Below are 21,648 nucleotides of genomic sequence, written 5' to 3'. Positions count from 1 at the left end.
TTTAAGTCCCAGGTAAAATCCTATCTTCTACAAGAAGACTTTCTCTATTCATCTTAGTCCTCCTAGTGCCTCTCCTCACCCCAGATTATCTCCAATTTATTTCATGCACATCTTATTTGGGCATAGTTGTTTGCTTGTTGTCTCCTCCATTCGATCGTGATCTCCTTGAGCACAAGGGCTGGGTTTTTTGTCATTCTTTGTATCTCGAGAACTTAGCAGTGGCTGCCACATAATAGGTTCTTAATAAATACTTGTTGACTAACTGATAAACTGGCCATGTGTTCTTCTGGAGTTGTTCTGAACCTAAATGTGGGACTTTACATTTATCCCCATTAGATTTTTGCTTATGATCCACTCTTTTAGCCTATTGAAATTATTTATAATATGATCCATCAGTTTAGCCAATTGAAATAATTTTTAGATCCTGATTTTGATGTGCAACATTTGGCTATTTTTCTTACACTCACACTATCCACAATTTGTAAAATATACCATCTGTGCCATCATATAAGTTATTGGTAAAAATACTGAACACGGGGCAGCTAGGTGGCGCAGTGGATAGAGCACTGGCCCTGGAGTCAGGAGGACCTGAGTTCAAATCCGGCCTCAGACACTTAACACTTACTAGCTGTGTGACCCTAGGCAAGTCACTTAATCCTGATTGCCTCACTAAAAAAAAATAAAATACTGAACACAACAGGGTAGAGCCCAGTGGCATTCTGCCAGAGACCTCCCTCTTGGTTAACATCAATCCATCAATGATTACTTCATTTTGATTCAATTTAAACACGGACAATATTGGAGATAAAAAAATAAAATGAAAAAAAGAACAAAGCAAACCAGTCTCTTCTCTAAAAGAATTTAGATAAAGTCATTCAACCAGTTTAAAATCCATCTATTTTGACCCATATCAAATGTGTTCCAGCTATAAAGCATCCCCTCCCAATGTATTAGTCAGTAACCTTATCAAAAAAGGAAATGAGGTTAGTCTGGCATGATTTATTCTTGATGAACTCATGCTTGTTCTTAGTGGTCGCCACTTCCCTTTCTAACAAACCAGCCCCTTAAAGATACATTCTAAAAACTTGTCAGGAATTAGAGTCAAGCTCAAAAGCCTGTAGTTGAAGAATGAATTTTCTTCCCTTTTTTGAAAATCAGGGTGAAACTTGTCCATTGCTGGTTTGGGCCAGCTGACTATTCCATTTTTCAGCTCCAGGCATTTTCACTGACTGTCCCCCCTCCCTAGAATTTTCTCCCCAGTCATCTCCCAATCCTGGTTTCCTCAACTTCCCAGCTAAAATCTCACCTTCTGCAGGAAGCTTTTCCCAATCCCTCTTAATTCTAGTGCCTTCCCTGTGTTGATTATTTGCTTTTTTTCTGTATATATGGGGTACATAGAGCTATATATAGATGGCACATATTTGTTTGCTTGTTGTCTCCCCATTTAAAGCTCCTGGAGCGCAGGGACTGCCTTTTGCTCTTCTTTGTACAGTGCCTGGCATATAGCAGGTGCTTGATATTTATTGACAGACTGACCAATTACTAGGATAACTCACCCATTCCCCCAAGTTTTTCTAAGGCTATGGTTGGTGACTCAGCATTCAAACCCAGCCAGTTGTTTCAGTAACTTGGAACACAGTTTGTCTAATTTGTCTGGGCCTGGAAATGCTCTCTTATCATCTTCTCACTTATCTTGGGCTTCAGTTGTTAATAATTTTCTCCCCTGTATTTCCCAGTCTGAAGTTTTTCCTTGGAAGAGAATGCAGGAGTAGCCAAGCTGTCCTGCCTTGCCCTGCCAAGTTCACTTCCAAGGGCAGCATAGCTGTTGTCCAGTCAGTCACCCTTGGTCAGACAGGTGCCTGGCATTTTATCAAGCTCAACTTTGGGCAGACTCTGGTGTGATGCGGAGTTCTTGGTTCCCTGGCAGCTCACTCTTCAAGCAGGCTGCTGGTGTCTCACCAGGCTTGGTTACCAGTTCAGTCTAGTGTGGTCTTCCAACCTTTTGAAGCTCACAAGATTGCAATGGTCTACAATTTTGACTCAAATAAGAGTAGAAAAATAGACTCATCAGGGACAGAGACAGAAACAGCAGCAGCAGTGGTAGCAGCAGGGTCATGAACTCATGGGTCTGTGGTAAAATATGAAAGTTTTTAACAGTCGGTTAGGATAACTGAAAGACGCCAGTTTTTCAAGGACCACCCTTTTGGGGAGGAGATGAACAGTCCGCCTGCTGCGCATGTCAGACTGCCTGCCGGGTACAGTCCGCCTGCTGCGCATGTCAGACTGCCTGCCAGGTACAGTGCGCCTGCTGCGCATGTCAGACTGCCTGCCGGGTTTTTTTTGGACTTCCGGGGTGGAGAAAAGGAGAGAGGCCTTTTTGCCTGCTTGGCAGGACTCCTGACGGCGCGGCACGGACTCTCTCTCTCCAAAGGTGGCCTTGTCGGTTGGTGGCCTTGTCGGTTGGTGGCCTTGTCGGTTTGGTGAGTTGTTATAAGGAATATAGACTAAGCTTAGACTTAAGACGATTTGTATTGTGTTTCTACTTTCCTATCCTTCTAACCAACATCACCTTGTGACTATCATAACTATAAATAAAAAGGTCTATCTAGAAAACCAAAACCTGTTTCCATTTACTAGTTTGGGAGATAAATTAAGGGAAAGGTTAAGTAGGGGAGATTTATGATCTAATATCCAATTTTAAATCTCACAGGTCCATAGCTTGGGTGGGAGAATAAAGGCCTGAGCCTTCTGTCTCTACTCAGACTCACAACATATCTCCCCTTGGTCATTGCAAGGAAAGAGAGATCAGGTCCGCATCAAGTTTTGGCCCAGCGTCGTAACAAAAAGGCTTCACCACTACTATAGTAAGTAGGCAGACAGGCAGAGAATGATATGTAGGTTAATAAGGACTAGGCTCTTATTGGACAATCCCCTGTTACGTCCTCCCTCACTTACCAGTTATTATACCGCGTATAGCATCCTGGGACACCCTTTCCCTTGATATTAAGGTAGGTCCCCTAGAACAGTGGTGTCAAATTGAAATAGAAACTGGGCCAGCAATTCATTCACAAAAATTCCCTGTGGGCCACATATTGACTTAGTTTTGAAAAAGTAATATTGCCTTTGCTTTATTACATTTTTGCTTATTTTGTTAAACATTTCTCAATTATAGTTTAATCTGATTCAGGCGGGAATGTTGTGGGCCCCATGTGGCCCAAGGGTTCTCTTTGCAAGAAGACAGCCACTCCAGGTTCAAGGTGTTCTGTGAGTTAGTACCCTTAAACCATAGCCAGTAGCTGCCACAGATGTGTTTATCCTTAATAGCCAAAAAATACAATTAGCTCAAGGCAAAGGCATTTACTGAAATGGTGTGAGAAAAAGTAGCAATAATACATCTTCCCCATAAATATGAGGACTACTCTACCAAAACTATAATTAGCATTGGCAGGTATGGAAATCACAAGTAGAGAGGCCGAAATATAGAGAATACATGTGCCTAAGGCTCATGCTTAGAGGGGTTGTCAACGTGCATGCTGTTCCCCTTGCTTGATCTTGTGGCCCCTACCAGACCACACTACTGATCACTGTGATATAACACTTGGCCGTAATTTCCACTACTTTCAGCTACTGGCTTAGCTGTTGTGCTCTTTTACAAAAAGCTGGAACTTTCCTGTCCAAGTGGGACACTACACAGTTCCCTTGAGAACTGTCTTTTTTCTTCTCTGAGGATCAGGATGCATCAGGAAATCTGGAATTCTTAAAATCAGGAACCTGCAGTTCCCCATGAGGCAACTCTCAAAATTGGTTCTGCCTTAGAAATTCTAGAAAAACTCTTTTAGAAAGTTTGATTCTAGAGTCATACTGCCTAGAGATCAGAATACCATCTCTCCTACCTAAAATGTTGATGTTCAGAAGACAATGTCCTTGAATTCCCCTTAGACTACATGCAAGCACATGTTTCCTAAAGCTATGTGCTTCTGTGGTAAGTAGACATTACTGCTTCAGATTAGTGAGGAGAAATTCCCTCCCTCCATCTCCAACCCTTGCTTCCCTCTGGTAGAGATGCAAAGGAAAAGGTAAAGGGTAAGCCTTGAATAGCTTTAAGAGCCGTCAAGAGCTGAGTCCAAAAGACGGGGACCAGCTTGTCTTAGTAGGTCACAAGGGGCTGTGACTAATCCTCCGCCATCTAGTCTCTAGGAGTACCCAATGTTCCATCACTTACCTTCATCCAATAATTAATGGAAGGAAAGTCTTCATTTTGATCAGTGATGTGTGATGGTCTGTACTCCATTGTGTTATCAGGTACTTTAGGAAATGCTTTAATTTGATCAGGGGCTTCCTTTGTATATACACATCTTTAAAATAATATAAGTTGATCGATGAGTCCTCTGTGTTCCCATATCTGTCCCTTTAAATAATTCCTACTTTTCCTTCTGGTTGGAATAATTGATGTTGTCAGAATTTTATTTTCAAGAGCATTCAATCCCTTTTGAGATAATTTCTCATATAGAATTTTAGGTCATTGATATAATTTTGCTGAGCACTTTAAAATCTCTTTGAGAATGAATGTCAGCCTATCCTTGGATTTCCCCTTTTTATCTATGATGAACTCTAAGTTGAAGCAGTCACTTGCCACAAGCTGTCATTCGTCACAATGTTCTCATCATTTTTATGTCACAACTAGTTCCCCTTGTTGGTCAGAATAATTTCTAAAAGGGTAGTTGCCTGCATTGCTTTTTTTTTTTTTTTAAGAAGAATTAAATTATCATCAAGGAGAAGTCAGAATTTGTTAACTACTTGCTTTTAAAAGAGACCTCCAGCAGGAGTATGCCTAGATTGTCAAAGTCCCTCATTACTATTATAGCATGCTTATGTGTCAGCTTTGTGATCTGTTTCTGGAACTCATTATCCATTTCCTCTTTCTGTCTGGGTGGTCTGCAATATAATCCCACTATATATTGCTTCTATTTTTTCCCCTCCACTAATTCTCACTCAAAAGCTGTCCACTGTCTTTCTCCTTTCTTGTTCTTGGTTTCTTCATGGGAATAAAACTTTTTGATAAACAGTCTTATTTGACCCCTATGAACCTTTACTATGAACCCTTCTTCTCTAAAATGATGCTATTGGTCTAGGTGATCTTTAAATCCCTTCTAATTCTTATATTCCATGATCAACACTCAGCAAACATGTATTAAGTGACTACTGCGTAATACTAGGCATGCTCTTCCATTTCTATCTTTCAATTGTGAGTCATATCCTATCAAGTTCTTGTTTGATTGATGCCCATGATGCCTACAAATTCCCATGAAAAGCCATAACTCTCACAGGGCCAATAGAGCTTTGCTCCAGGGGCTGACATGTGCACATGTAATGGGAGAGGAGTGCTTATTCCCTATGATTCTATCCTATGGCTTCACTGACATCATTCTGTCAGCAGCCCTGCCATAGGCATAAACTGTCCCCAGCTTCCATCCCCCTTCTCAACACAGGCCTACCTTTCACCACAAACCCCTTTAGGAGCTTGGTTTATAATCAACCAGATAATCACTAATAATTCATTTATTATTTTGTTTTTTATCATAAAAGTATTTTATTATTTTCCAGTTACATGTAAAGATAATTTTCAACATTTGTTTTCATAAAATTTTTTGTTCCAAATTTTTCTCCCACCCTTCCTTCCCTCCTCCCTCCCCAAGACAGAAAGCAATCTGATATAGGTTATATGTGTACAATCACATTATGTTTCTGCATTAGTCATATTGTGAAAGAAGAATCAGAACACAAGGGAAAAAGCTTAGAAAAGAAAAAAAAACCAGCCCCAAAGTAGACACAGTATGGTTCAATCTGCATTCATAATACACAGTTCTTTTTTCTGGATGTGGAGAATATTTTCTAGCATGAGTTCTTTGAGATTGTTTTGGATCATAGCATTACTGAGAAGAGCCAAGTCTATCACAACCAATCATTACACAATGTTGCTGTTACTGTGTACAATGTCCTCCTGGTTTTGCTCCTCTCACTCAGCATCAGTTCATGTAAGTCCTTCCAGGTTTCTCTGAAATCCTTCTGCTCATTGTTTCTTATAGCACAATAGTATTCCATTACATTCATATGCCACAACTTGTTTAGCCATTCCCCAATTGATGGGCACTCCCTCGATTTCCAATTCTTTGCCACCACAAAGAGAGCTGCAATAAATATTTTTGTACATGTGGGTCTTTTCCCCTCTTCTATGATTTCTTTGGGATGCAGTATTACTGGGTCAAAGGGTACAAACAGTCCCATAGCCCTTTGCGCATAGTTCCAAATTGCTCTCCAGAATGGTTGGATCAGTTCACAGTTCCACCAACAATGCATTATCACTAATCATTTATTAAGCCCTTGCTATGTGATAGTCACTGTGCAAGGTACTAGGGATTCAAAAAGAGGCAAAAGATAGTTTCTACCCTCAAGGAGCTTACAATCCAATGTGGAAGACAACATGCAAGCAAATATATACAAACAAGCTTTATACAAGAACAATAGGAAATAATGAACAGAAAAGGCACTTGAGATAGGATTTTAGTTAGGACTTAAAGGAAGGTAGGGAAGCCAGTTTGTGGAGTTGAGGAGGGAAGCATGGGGGACAGCCAGAAAAAATGCCCAGATTCAAGAAATGGAGTTGTTTGTGAAATAGCCAGAGAGTCAGTACTGGATTGAAGAGTACATGTTGGGGAGTAAGGTGTAAGAAGACTGGAAAGGTAGGAGGGGGCTTCCAGACCTGACCACCAGAAGTCAGGATGTTCTCTAATACCACTTGATTCCCATGAACAATATTTTTTCTACTTATGGCTGTACCCATGAGGTCAAATTTATCTCAATAAGTCAATAAACATTTTTTTTTTTGGTTCCTGCTATGTATCAGGTACTGTGCTAAGCTCTGAGGATAGAAAAAATAGGCAAAAGACAGTTCCTGCACTCAATGAGCTCACAATCTAATAGGGAGACAGCATGTAAACAACTATGGATAAACAAGCTATACACAATATAGATAGGATAAATCTCCTTGCATTAAACTTGCTTGTATTCTTTATTATGCATATTTTACACTCTTGTATACAAATATTGGGGGGGGGCGGGCAGAAGTGAAATTACCTGTGGAGTCAGAGGACCAGGGTTCAAGTCCAATCTCTGATGCTTACTAGTCATGTGTTCTTGGGCAATTTAATTGACCTCCTTGGGCCTCAGTTTCCTGATCTATAAAATGAGGGGGTTGTACTAGATGGCCTCTGAAATCCCTTCCAACTCTTGCTATATGGTCTGAGCCCATGACTATTATCTTCTCTTTTGTTGGATATTTTCTTCTGTGTTTTAGTGGGCCTGTCCCCACTGGTATTCTTTTTCCTGTTGTTGTATCTACTATTCTCTGTAATCTCACACAAATTTACATATATCTATATCTATATCTATAGATGTGTGTGTGTGTGTGTGTGTGTGTGTGTTGAGAGAGAGAGAGAGAGAGAGAGAGAGAGAGAGAGAGAGAGAGAGAGAAGGAATTCTTAAATTTCTCTATTTTCAGTTTGACGTCCTCTTTACCAGATCTGTAAATCTTCATGGATCATATGTGTGGGGCATTAAGGGAGGACTAGCACATCTGATGTGAGGGCTTGCTGAGCTCTTTTCAGGGCTGTTCATCCACCTTTGGTGTCCACTTGTCACTCAACTTTCATCTGTGGCCAGAAGAAGCTATAGCATGTGTATTGGTCATATCCTGATAGACCATATCAGCAGACATATTAAACCAGGTTGAGGATAACCCACAGGCTTAAAATCCATAGGTAAGTTAGGGGGTGTCTGCCCCAGGCATGTGAAGACTTCCCCAGGTATAACGGATGAATGAGAACAATTTGTTCCAACAGCCATGAAGGCACAGAAGCAGACACTGCAGGGTGTTTAGAGTTTGGTCAGGTATCTGAGATGCCAAGGTCATCCACTGTATCTTGGGTCGTTGCCACTCATCCTAAATGTTGTCTTGCCACTGGACTTTGATGATTCAAGAAGGGAGAGTGAGGTTGAGTGTAAATCTGTACAACTCTGCCTCACTAAATCCAATTCAGCAAGTAAAGACATCCCCCTGTGATGCCATTGTTCCTCTTCAAAAACAAACCACAAATCTCAATACAGATAAATCTTTCTAGCCTTTGTTGAATACACTATTACTCTGACCGACAGCTTATAGTTCCTATAGTTTAAACTCTGGTACAGAAGTTGAAAACCCATTTTCTGACATCATTTCAAGCAGCTTTCACTTCCCATGTATAGCTTTATCTGCAGAATTAGTGAAGAAAGTGATGAAAACACCACCTCACCCTTTAAGGACTTTAGTTTCTTGTTAGGACCTCATAATGTCTAAAAGTGCTTTCTAGCTCTCTGACAGCATCATTTCTTTACATATTAGCCCCCCCCCCCCCCAACCATATTAGCTGCCAGGTTTGTTGAGTTTTTGGAGGCTTTCCATCCAGGTCCATGCTCTAGGAAGACAGAATACTTTCTGATTGTTCCCATTAGGTTGACTTATGCTTGTATTTGTACCCTTCAGTAGAAAACCAGCAGCCACCATGATTTATCTCTTCTTTCTGACATGTGTACTAGAAATGGCACTTTTAGGGGAAACAATGAGGAGGATTGGTAGTTGCTTCCCTCCCAGAAGGTCTAGCTCTCAGTCCTATCATGTGGACTCAACCCTGCTATTCAGCCCCTCCTTCCCTTCCTTGGCTGTGTTGCATTCTTCCATTAGCTGACCTCCTAGGCTCATAGATGTGGAACTCAAATGAACCTTTAGAGGCCATCTAGTCTCATTTTACAGATGAGGAAAATGAGACTCAGAGAAGATAAAGGATTTGCTCATGGTCATGCATTTGTGAGGGTCAGAAGTAGGGTTTGAGTCCAGCTTTTTCTGACTCTAAGTCCAACACCCTTCCCACAACACCATGCTGCCTCTCTGACCCATTTGCATGTCCTTCTTTGGATTTTTCATGCTAATTCTACAATTACTGCTTCCTTTTCCAGGTGCTCACTCGTGATCCCTTTTATAATATATTCTAGAATTTTGCCAGGACCTAAACTCATACTCACTTATCTCTAATATGAAAATTCCATTCAATCAATCAGCAAGCATTTTAAAAAAATGCCTACTATATGTCTGACACAGTGGTAGGCACTGGGAATATAAAGGGAAAAAATAAAGAGTATCTGCCTTTAATGAGTTTACATTCTTCTTAGTTGGAAGAGTAAATACAACAAATACTAAGATAAGTAAAAGCAAATTATGTGTGTAAGGATGGAACTCCATTGAATAAAATCAGAGCACCCCACTCCATTTATAGTAACTTATACCCTATTTATACATTTTTTTTTCAGGTTAATGGGGGTTAAGTGACTTGCCCAGGGTCACACAGCTAGTAAGTGTTAAGTGTCTGAGGCCGGATGTGAACTCAGGTACTTCTGAATCCAGGGCTGGTGCTCTATCCACTGTGACACCTAGCTGCCCCCCTATTTATACATTTTAATTGGGCGAGAATATATCTCAATAAAACAATCAAGGATTTTAGGCCAAGGATGAAATGTCCTTGATCAGCTGGAATCACATTGCATAGAAAGCATGGTGGACTCACTGAGGATATTCGATCAAACCCTAGAGGTCAACTATAAAATACCAAGTCAACTTAATCTGAGAAATTGGAGTAATCTCAAGTGAGGAGTAAACATTTTAGTAAAACCCTTAAAGGGAAGAAGTGAGGAGAATTGTCTTTTTTTCCACATGTGCTCTCTAAACCTGAACCCACCCTTTCCTGGACTTTCTGCATGTTTGTGGGAGAATGTGACACAGAGTTGTGAGGGGACATTTTGTTCTTACTAAGCCACCCTAGTAAATACTCCTTTCTAAAAGTGATTGCCTGGTTGACTCCTTGATATCTACTAATAATATTGAAGAGAGCACCCGGAATGGGGACTCCAGTCAATAATATTAAAAAGAAGAGGGCAGCTAGGTTGTGCAGTGGATAAAACACCAGCCCTGGATTCGGGAGGACCTGAGTTCAAATCTGGCCTCAGACACTTAACCCTTACTAGCTGTATGACCCTGGGCAAGTCACTTAACCCCAATTGCCTCATCTAAAAAAAAAAAAAAGAAGCTTTCTGGGGCAGCTAGGTGGTGCAGTAGATAAGACACCGGCCCTGGATTCAGGAGGACCTGAGTTCAAATCCAACCTCAGACACTTGACACTTACTAGCTATGTGACCCTGGGCAAGTCACTTAATCCTCATTGCTCCACCAAAAAAAAAAGGAGCTTCTATTCATTCTCTCTCTCTCTCTCTCTCTCCCCCCTTCATTGGGATCTCTAAAGCTCCAAGTGGACATAAAAGCTATGGTCTGGGGACCTGACTCAGTGTATTTGGAAGTTGGGATAGTTGCCTCAGAACATGAGTAATTTCTTTCTTTCTTTCTTTCTTTCTTTTTTTTTTTTTTGCACGGCAATGAGGGTCAAGTGACTTGCCCAGGGTCATGCAGCTAGTAAATATCAAGTGTCTGATCCAGATTTGAACTCAGGTCCTCCTGAATCCAGGGCCGGTGCTTTATCCACTGTGCCACTGAGCTGCCCCAGAACATGAGTAATTTCAAGAAGATTGGACACTAACAACTTCAGTGATCAGGACAAGAGCCTCATGTAGGCATGGAGAAAGAGAAACTAAGCTGTGGTTTGAAGGAAGATGGAATCCTGGAATATGCAAGTGAGGAGGAAGCCACTTCCAGGCACTGGGGAACGTGGAGGCAGGAGATGGAATGTCATGCATGGGGAAGAGCCAGTTTGATTGGAAGGAAGACTGAGCAAAGTGTATTAAATTGAAATAAGATTGGAAAGGTAGGTGATGAACTACTTGGTGACTACCTCTCTATCCATGGCTAGGCTGGTCCTCAGACAACAGACCTACTCTTTTGCTAGGCCATTACCCAAAGCCTATCCACCTTGGTAGAGCCTGCTCTACCCGGGAGTGACCTTTGAGAACCCAGGGGTCACTTCTACTCCAAGATAAGTTGTCATAGGGAGCTCTGAAGTAGCTGTTACTTGTCATTGGCAAAACCTACAAACCCCACAATCTCTGTAGGCGTTTCTGCCATCTTCCATATTTGCTGTTCACTATACATGAACAACTTACTTTGCCCATCCCTTCTAATTGTTTACTGGGTGAGGTGGGGAAGGAAAGGAAGGGAATTTTGAGCCAAAAATTTCTTGACATTGTCTTATGTGACCTCCGGTGAGTTAATTAATTTCTTTGGTCTTCAGTTTCTACATCTGTAAAATGAGGAAGTTGGACTATGTTGGTCTCCAAAGGTCCTACTTTAGCTCTAAATCTATAATCATATAAACTTTTTTTTTTTTTGCTGGGAGTGGTTGGGTTGAAAGTTTAACAATAATTGGTTATTTATTCAGGAAGTACCCATTTTGTTAGAAATGATTCATCCATGCTATAAGTAGTAGATCTTGAGGACACAGTAGGTAGAGGTAAACACAGAACAAGTTGGAGTCTGAAGAAATCACCGCATGCTATGGGGCTGCAGAGAAGGGCTCTGAAATTCGATAGGGTTACCTTCTGAGATGGTCTTGGAGTTCATACAGGTGAAGCCTTGGTTTACCTTGATAAGCAGGTCATGAAGAGCATCATGATAATCTCTAGCACCATCATGTCAGTCACACACATCACTGTGGTATTTTAATGGAGATTGTGGGGCAGCTGCTCACCCTTGTATGGTGAAGGTATACAATATTCAGTATAGCACTGTCAGGGGCAGCCAGATGGCCCAGTGGATAAAGCACCAGACCTGGAGTAAGGAAGACCTGAGTTCAAATTGGGTCTCACTTATTAGATGTATGACTTTGGGCAAATCACTTAACTTCTGCTTGCCTCAGTTTCCTCATCTGTAAAATGGGGGTAATAATAGCACTACCTCCCAGGGTTGTTGTGAGGAGTCAAATAAGATAATATCTGTAAAGAGCTTAGCACAATGCCTAGCACATAGTAGGCAAGCTTCTGTTTGCCTTAGTCCACTGGAGAAGGAAATGCAGACCACTCTAGTATCTTTGCCAAGAAAATCCTATGGACAATGTTCTCCATGGACTCATGAAAAGTCAGAAACAACCGAACAACCACAAAATAGCACTGTCATGGTACTTGAACATATCATGAATCATTGTGCCATAAGGAATGATGAAGATAAAGAATTGCAGGGACAGCTAGGTCGTGCAGTGGATAAAGCACCGGCCCTGGATTCAAGAGGACCTGAGTTCAAATTCGGCCTCAGATACTTGACACTTACTAGCTGTGTGACCCTGGGCAAGTCACTTAACCCCAATTGCCTCCCCCCCCCCCAAAAAAAATAAGTAAGAATTTCAGAGTAGTGTAGGAACATTTATATGAATTAATGCCAAGTGAAGTAAACAAAATTAGGCAAATAGCATACACCATGACTACAAAAATATAAGATTATATAAGAAAATATAAGAGGGTTAAGTGACCAGGGTCACACAGCCAGGTGATGTTAGAGAATGGACTTGAACCCTGATGCTCCTAGTTCCCAGGTTAAGGATTCTCTATGAAAGACATGCCTGGTTAAAGTTAGAATGGCTCTTAGATATAGCCCATTCCAAACTCTTCATCTGGTGAACAAGCAAACTGAGGCCCACAGAGTGACCAGAATTAGACGGTGACTGAATCAGAATTTTTTTTTTGGTGAGGCAATTGGGGTTAAGTGACTTACCCAGGGTCACACAGAAGATGGGTTCCTTTGTGTGTGTGTGTGTGAGGCAATTGGGATTAAATGTGAATCAGAATTTTAACATGGGCTCCCTTGGGTGCTCTCCCTCCTGCAACAATCTCCTCAGTTTGATCAGAGGCTATTTGCTTTGTGAGGTAGGGACTCAGAGGGTGACATGACAAAAGAGCTATAAAATAGCCATTACACTTAAACTCACCACCACTCTTCTCCAGCCTCAAATACCCTCAATTAGCCTCTAATTCATTGAGAATCTGCTCCCAAGTCACTCAACACAAGAAAACATGGAAACTAAGGGCTTAGAACAAGAAGTTGTCCCTGGGGGTGGGGTGAACCTGTGTTTTACTTTATTGGCTTGAAGGACCTCTTTTCACAAGCTAATCCAGCATAGTAAACTACTTATTTGCATCTTCTCACTTTTTAAAGTTTTACAAGCTATCCTATTTCTCCAGCTAGTAGCTAGGCAGGTACAGTGGATGGAATAGCAGACCTAGAGTCAGGAAGACTTGAGTTCAAGTCTACCCTCCTTTACTTACTAGCTCTGTGACTCTGGGCAAGTCACTTAACCTCTGTCTGTCTCAATCTCTTCATCTGTAAAATGGGGATTACTATATTATTATATTATATTATTATAGCACCTACCTCCCAGGGTTGTTATGAGGAGTCAAATAAGATATTTGTAAAGAACGTATCACAATGCTTGGCACACAGTAGGTGCTATTGAAAATGTTAGTTATTAGTAACAATGGTGGAAGGGCAAAAATGACCATTCCTTATGTGATGGTGATGGAATATTATTGTGCTATAAGAGATGAAAAGCAGGATGATTTCAGAAAGTCCTGGAAAGACTTGTATGAACTGATGTATAACGAAGTGAGCAGAACCCTGAGAACATCGTGCACAGGGACAGCAATATTGTTTGATGAAGAATTGTAAATAACTTCTCAGCAATACAATGATCCAAGACAATCCCAAAGGACTAACGATAGAAGCATACCATCCACCTCCAAAGAAAGAACTGATATTGATTGAACACAAACTGAAGCATGCTATATTTTGCTTTTTCATTTTTTCTTGTATTCGTTTTCTTGTACAAAATGACTAATATGGTAATGTTTTACATAATTGCACCTGTATAACCTATATATGATTGCTTACTGCCTCAGGGAAGGGGGAGGTGAGGGAAAGAAGGAGGGATAAAATGTGGAACTCAAAACTAAAAATAAAAATGTTTATTATTTTTAAAAAATGACCACCCCTTGCTGCAGGTTTTCTGAAAGACAGTAACACAGGCCTGATCTTACCTGAAGTGCTGTTCATTCATCCTTAATCATTCTGATAAAACAGCCAATGCTGAGTGTCAGTATTACTCAGCCAAGGATCTCTCCCTGATAATTTCTTAATTAGTGTCGTTACACTTACTTGTGAGGATCCTGGAATGTTTCTAGATGTTCCTAGTCATCAGGTGCTTAGAAATCATCATTCTCAGGTTTTCCTGTCCAGCCTTAGGCTTTTTAAGAAGAGTCATCAAACTGTTTCCATCTTTTCTGTGTTCTGTCAAATCTTCTCCTCTATTATATTATGTCCTATTAATGGTCTCTATTTTCTGAGTCTGTTCATCTGGAGTCTGCTCCAGGTTTATTTCTTTTTATTTCCTCCTAAAAAAAAAAATTATCCTTAAGTTGGCCAACACCCAAGTAGCACCACCAGCTCCACCACCTGTGATTCAGAGTAGGCCTTACAAGAAGTCTCATTACTGTATCATCCAGATAGTCCTGATGTTTCTGGGATTATTGATGTGTTATTACCAAAGTGCTGCCTCATTACCAGGTGAGATAACCCTGGGTTTTCAAAAGCTACAACAACAGAGGATGAATTCTGGCAAGACCTGCCAAGCTGGAAGAGTTTCCAGTCTGGGTTCCAATGGACTGTGCATCTTTTGTCAGAGGACCAGCTTGGCTAAATTCGGGGAGGCTCGTCACCAGAAAATTGGCTATCAGGTGATACTTTTTTTTTTGGGGGGGGGTCCAAGATACCATCTAAATAAAGCAAGGATTTTAAAACTGGGGTCTATAGACTCCTAAGGGGTCAATGGATAGATTTTAGGTGGGTCATGAGGTTTAAAAACAAAAGGATATATATGGGGCAGCTAGGTGGCACAGTGGATAGAGCACTGGCCCTGAAGTCAGGAGTACCTGAGTTCAAATCCGGCCTCAGACACTTAACACTTACTAGCTGTGTGACCCTGAGCAAGTCACTTAACCCCAATTGCCTCACTAAAAAAAAAAAAAGGATATATATAATTGGTTTCCTTTGTAATCCTATGTATTTTATGTCATGCATGTAAAAACACCATTCCTTCCACTGCTGTGAATTTCTAGACCCTTATAATTTAGTTGAGGAGTTCTTGATCATTTTTGTGTTGTGGACTCCTTTGGCATTCTGGTGATCAGTCTGATCATAGAAGCATGTTTTTGTCTATACCCTCCTCATTTTATAGATGAGGAAACTATATTCCAGATAAGGGCCTGGAGTGGTAAAGTGACTTGCCTGAGGTCACAGCTGGCTTGTGGATGAACAAGGACTAGCATTAAAATTTCCTGATGCCAGTCCCGTATTCTTCCTACCACACCACCCAAGATGTCACACCACTTAAAAATACCAGAGTTGGGAAACAAAGGGAGGCATTGTGTTCTGTGAACCTTGGGCAGAATTGATCACATTCTTTCAAGCGTGAGAAATGCTATATTGGATAAACTCGACATGCTCCTGGACCTCAGGATTAAGGGATATTGGGCTCATCTTGGGAAAAGTGTGTTGTTGCTTCAGCCAGCTGGAGAGAGTGGTTGCCACATTGATATGCCCTACATTCCTGTCCTTCCCTAAAGGAAAGCACTCCACACATCAGATTAGCAGAGGAGCTCTAGAAAGGCTAAAAAAAACCAAACAACATTAATGGGGATGTGGGATTTAATCTTGGGGTTATTTGAAAAACAGGACACAGTATAAGGAGAGGTGAGAAAAACAGAAAGCCTTTGAGCAGGATTGTAGGACAAAAAACGAAATCCTGGCTAGAAGTATAAAGCCTACTGTCTCACCAGGGCCACACCTTGAAATTACCTTTAAAAGGAACCCTAATTGGCTTTTCAAGTTGGAGCACACAAGGAGTGTGCACATTGGCATCACTTTCACTTGGGCCAGGAGATGAAGACAGCACCATCACTCAATTGTTCCTGTGCAGTGGTGAGCTCTGAAAAATAAAAGGAAGCAGAGGGGAAAAAAAAGTCTTGTGAGATAGTGTAAAATCATAGTGAGGATCCTTCAGCTTTTCCTTCATTTGTTTGGGGTGCCCAGATCCTGCAAAATGTGAATATTCAATTCATTGCAACATGTTGCTTTATCTGAGTGTTCTCTGATTATTTCACTGCTGATTTTATCTTATCATTTATTTCTTTCCCAAGGTGGTTCTTAAAGAATTTTATGTCCCCAGTCTTTGACTTTCTTTTCTCATGCCAATATTCCATGTTTCTCAGGCATACATTAGATGTGGAAAAAATTTTATATAGCGTAGTTTGTGAGTTTGGGGCCCATCCCTTGCCTATAGCAAATTCCTTATGTTTTGATTAAAAAAAAAATCTGAGTCCATATTAGTGCCTCTGTTCCCTTTGTACATGTTGAGTTAAAGAGCACCATCTCTAATCACCAAGACATCAACTATTCAAACATTCAAAAAACTTGACTTGTTTTACCTTTTATTCATTTATCCTTTATCCTTATTTATAGTTTCTGGTCCTTAAGTCTTTTTTTTTTTTTTTGGGGGCGGGACAATGAGGGTTAAGTGACTTGCCCAGGGTCATACAGCTAGTAAGTGTTAAGTGTCTGAGGCCACATTTGAACTCAGGTCCTCCTGAATCCAGGACCAGTACTTTATCCACTCCTAATTTTTTTTAATTAAAAAAGTAAATCATCAAGCACTTATTAAGTATTGAACTATACACTGTTAGTGTAAGTTTTATACTATGCTAGGTGCTAGGGAAAGAAATATAAAAGTGGAAAACAATCCCTGTTCTAGGGAGATTTAAAAAAACCAAACAAAAAACATGTAGCTAGCTGGTGGTTTCCAGAGAAGGGATCTTCAGCCCAGGGCTAGGCAAGGCATAAATATTGTTAATAGAGTAGGGGGCAGCTACATGGCACAATGGATATGATGTTGGGCCTAGAGCCAGGAAGACTCTTCTTCCTAAAGTCAAATCTAATCTAATACTTAACAGCTGTGTGACCCTGGGCAAGTCACTTAATCGCTGTTTGCCTCAGTTTCCTTATCTGTAAAATGGGGATAATAATGATACCTACCTCTCAGGGTTGTTTTGAAAATCAAAAGAGATAATTATAAACTGCTTAGCACAGTTGCCTGGCACATAATAGGTCCTACATAAATGTTAGATAGTATTATTATTGAGTCACAGGGCACTGCATTGTCATGGCCTTTCCAGTCACAGTGGTAATATTGATTTGATTGTTGTTTCCTGAGCAAGGAATGGAAAGCAAAGGTGGTGGGGGTAGAGGGGTCAGTTGGCAAGATGATGCCATGGCCAACTCCAGTGAGCTTCTATCTCTATTTGATAAATCTTATTTCTCAGTACATGGTGATAATTGTCCTGTAGATTATATAAATCTTTTTTTTTTTTAGTGAGGCAATTGGGATTAAGTGACTTTCCCAAGGTCACACAGCTAGTAAGATTATATAAATCTTTAAAAATTATATGAATATGATTTGTAATTGTTGCTGATGCTACCATTTTTCATGTCCCCTCATATCAGAATTATGTTTTAAAATATTCTAATGCTGGAGGCATATGTAGGTTCATTTAACATTTTTCCATGTTCCATGTAGTTCTAAATCATGAAACCATGAGATTTCTCCATTAGTCATTTGGGATCTTTTTCTATACTGGCCAACGGAATCCTATTGGAACCCTCTCTAACTCTATGAGTCTTATCCACAGGTCACTCATTTGAGCCACCAATCCTGAATATAGCCAAGGTTTAGAAGTAAGAAAAAAGCCCCTGCGTTGTCTAAAAAAGATGCCCCCCAAACTCAGGCATGTCACCAGGTCGCCCAGTTCTAACAGGCTTGTTTATCTGGTTTCCAAGTCCACGGAAGATTAGAAGTAGCAGATTGATAGCGAGGAGGGGCTGCTGGATGCAGGCATGGAGACAGCATCCAGGCAGGGATAGCTTGAAGAGCCTGACTTTGAGCAATTGGAGGGGATCCCTTAGAAGACTGACATCTTTTGTATTAAAGAACAAAAAACAAAAGGCATCTCTAGAACTCAAAAAAGCATAGTAGATGGGACCATTTAGTGTAGGGGCAAGGAGCTCCTTGGAAGGAACCATTCTATTGTAATTTTTTGTTGTTTTCAGTTGTATCAAACTCATGACCCCATTTGGGGTCTTCTTGGCAAAGATACTGGAGTGGTTTGCCATTTCTTTTTCCAGCTCGTTTTACAGATGAAGAAACTGAGGCAAAGAGGATTAAGTGACTTGCCCAGGGTCACACAGCTACTAAGTGTCTGAGGTAAGATTTGAACTCCAGGTCTACCACCTAGCCTCTTTGGGTGTGGTGAAATTGATAGAATGCTGGCACAGAAATCAGGAGGACCTGAGTTGGTTCTCTTTAATTTTAATTTTTTTTTTTAGTGAGGCAATTTGGGTTAAGTGACTTGCCCAGGGTCACACAGCTAGTAAGTGTTAAGTGTCTGAGGTCGGATTTGAACTCAGGTACTCCTGCCTCCAGGGCCAGCGCTCTATCCACTGCACCACCTAGCTTCCCCGTTGGTTCTCTTTAAACATGAAGGACAAACAACACCAATACCTAAGTAAATGCTTAATAAATACTTGTTACTCCATTGTTTGGGGGATTCAGTAAATTATATAACTAAAAGTTGGAGAGTGAATTTATGTATGGCTATTTTCCTGAGCTGGGGTGTGATGATTTTTCCTGTTGCCATTTGCTAAAGTTTTATATGTTGATTTATTTAATTTATAATGTGAGCCAATTTTGTAGGGACCTTGAGACTCCCCATACCTTCTGTCTTTACCTCAGCTAGCAACAGAGCTACATATTTTGTAAGAAGTAAACATTAAGGGGCAGCTAGATGGCACAGTGGATAAAGTACCATCCTTGGATTCAGGAGTACCTGAGTTCAAATCTGGCCTCAGACACTTGACACTTACTAGCTGTGTGACTCTGGGCAAGTCACTTAACTCTCATTGTCCTGCAAAAAAAAAATAGAAGTAGACATTATTTGAATATGACTGTTGGGAGTCACTGGAAAGTGGGCTACTCAATACTGAAAGCAATTGGCCTTATAATTTAACCTGTTCAAGGGAAGACCTCAAGGCTTAGTTGGAGACACAGAAGGGTTATCAAGGAAGGATTTGGAGCACCCTCCTCCCATATCTGAGTTGTATACCTACTTCCCACATTAGCTGAGACTGATTCCTTCAAAATGGCATGGGGAACGACAGAGGATGGATGTGATCAGGGTCAACGCACACAAATCCTGTGGCACCAATGATTTTTAGATTATTCAAAGGGAAAGGAAAGAGAAAGGGAATAAAGCATTTATATAGCACCTACTGTGTTCTAGGCACTGAGAAGTGCTTTTTAAAAAAAAAAAAAACCAGATATAATCTCATTTGATCCTCACAACAACCTGAAAAGGTAGGTGCTATTATTATCTCCATTTTATAGCTGAAGAAACTGAGGTAGACAGAGGTTAAGGACCTTGCCCAGGTTCACACAGCTAGCAAGTGGTCTTAGGTCAGATTTTGAACTCAAGTGTTTCTGACTCCAGTCCCAGCCCTCTATTCACCTCAACATTAGCTGCCTCTTGGTAGAAAGAAGTAGTTTCTCATGGCTGTTCCTAAATCTTGCTACATGGCTACTCCAAGTTCTGGTTGAGACTCCTGGTTCTAGCTTCACACTGTGCTATTGGGAGGCGTAAGAAGTCCAGGGAGGGATAGGATATTGTTCAGGTCGTAGACAAGAAGGCACTAATTAGCTAGGAAACTGGAAGTTTCTAGTTTGAAAGGTTTGAGGCATAAAAGATTCCAGATAGGGGAGGTTCCAGAAGTGAGACAGAGAAGGTGGGATGGATGACATAGATGGTCCAGATGGAGAAAGACTAGTCTGTACTGGGATTTGCAGATAACTTACTGATGAGGGCGAGGTAGCTCCCTAGGGTTTTTGTTTTTTTGGTTTTGGTCCAGAGTTTTTATTTCATCAGAACACCTGTTCTGCAACTTAAAGTCTAAAAATAGTGGTTCTCAAACCATTTTTGCTCATGGTACGGTATTTGCCCTGAGGAATCACAGACTACTCATCATTTAAGTTTGGTGACAAAGAAAGGCTTCCAAGCACTGAGGCCTCTAGACCTATTACCTGGGCCTTGGGATTTTCTGAGTGTCCTTCCTCAGCTCTCCCCTGTCACCCCCTATCATTTCTTTTTTTTTTTTTTTTTTGGTGAGGCAATTGGAGTTAAGTGACTTGCCCAGGGTCACACAGCTAGTAAGTGTTAAGTGTCTGAGGCTGGATTTGTACTCAGGTCCTCCTGACTTCAGGGCCGGTGCCCTATCTACTGCACCACCTAGCTGCCCCAAAGTATGCACAGTTTTTGTTTGTTTGTTTGTTTTTTGGTGACCTTATCCTTTCTTTTTTTCCCCAGGACTCGGATTGGATAATTTGTCTCAGAAGATAGAGCTGCTTTTGTGACCTTCAGACTCGAAACTGGAAACGCTAAGCAGCCGAGTACAGCTGGAGTGGGGGCTGGGGAATGTGGAGGTCCCCAGGGTGTGGGGAGGAGTCTCACAGAGCCTGTGGCCCTCATGTGCTATGGTTGGAAAATGATAAAGTGCTGGCCTTTATTGTAACTTTAGCCTTAGAGAACATAAGGGACTGGAAGAGGAAGAGGATCACATAGTGTTAGAGGCAAGATGTCTGGACTTTGAGGCTGCCTCTCTATCCACTCTCCCATACTGCCTCTTCCTAGGCATCATGAGCAAAGAGCCAACCATCTAATGGATTTTTGTTCTTTACCAGTAGTTCTTCAGTTAGCATCTGACCTTCTCTCTTTGCTTCACATAACTTCCCACTTAACACTCCCTCCCCCATCTTTCAACAAAGAACACACTTGAACACTTACAGACACACTCATTAGATTGGTTCTCAATTTGCAGATTTGGTGGAGTCTGACTTTAAAGCTACCTCCTACATGAGTGGTGTCCAACTCAAAAAGAGATGGTGGTCACTATTCTGTACATGAAGATCCCTGAGGTCTGAATATTGATAGAATTTTAAAATGTATTATTATCAATGTTTTATTGTAATTGTATCTATTTTGTTAAACATTTCCCTATTCCATTTTAATCTGGTTAAGGTCTGTCTGGAGTATTGTGGGCTAAGACAGGCCATGGGCAGGGTCCCTACATGATCCCCACCTCCCATGTGTAGTGAGTGATATCCATCTCAGCAGACAACAGCAAGGAATTGCAATAACTGAATCTTTTCTGTCTGCCCAATTCCAGGGCACACCTGTAGACCCGGTGACAGCCTGTGTCTTGGCATAGATTTGAGAAGGCACCTTATTTATTGCCAAGCTAAATTTAAGATCCCACTTTTTATGTGTTGTTTCAGGGCAGCAGCTGATGCAGGTCTGTGTCAACAGAGAGCTCTTAGTGCCTCTGGTTTCAGCTATAATAAGTGGGCTGGAGTGTGTGACTGCTATCAGTTTTTTGGCATTGCAAATGGGTGCCATTTGACTGAGATGAAGTAA

Source organism: Dromiciops gliroides, chromosome 1, assembly GCF_019393635.1.
Source record: "Dromiciops gliroides isolate mDroGli1 chromosome 1, mDroGli1.pri, whole genome shotgun sequence".
NCBI lineage: Eukaryota > Metazoa > Chordata > Mammalia > Microbiotheria > Microbiotheriidae > Dromiciops > Dromiciops gliroides.
This window is presented reverse-complemented; position numbering follows the sequence as displayed.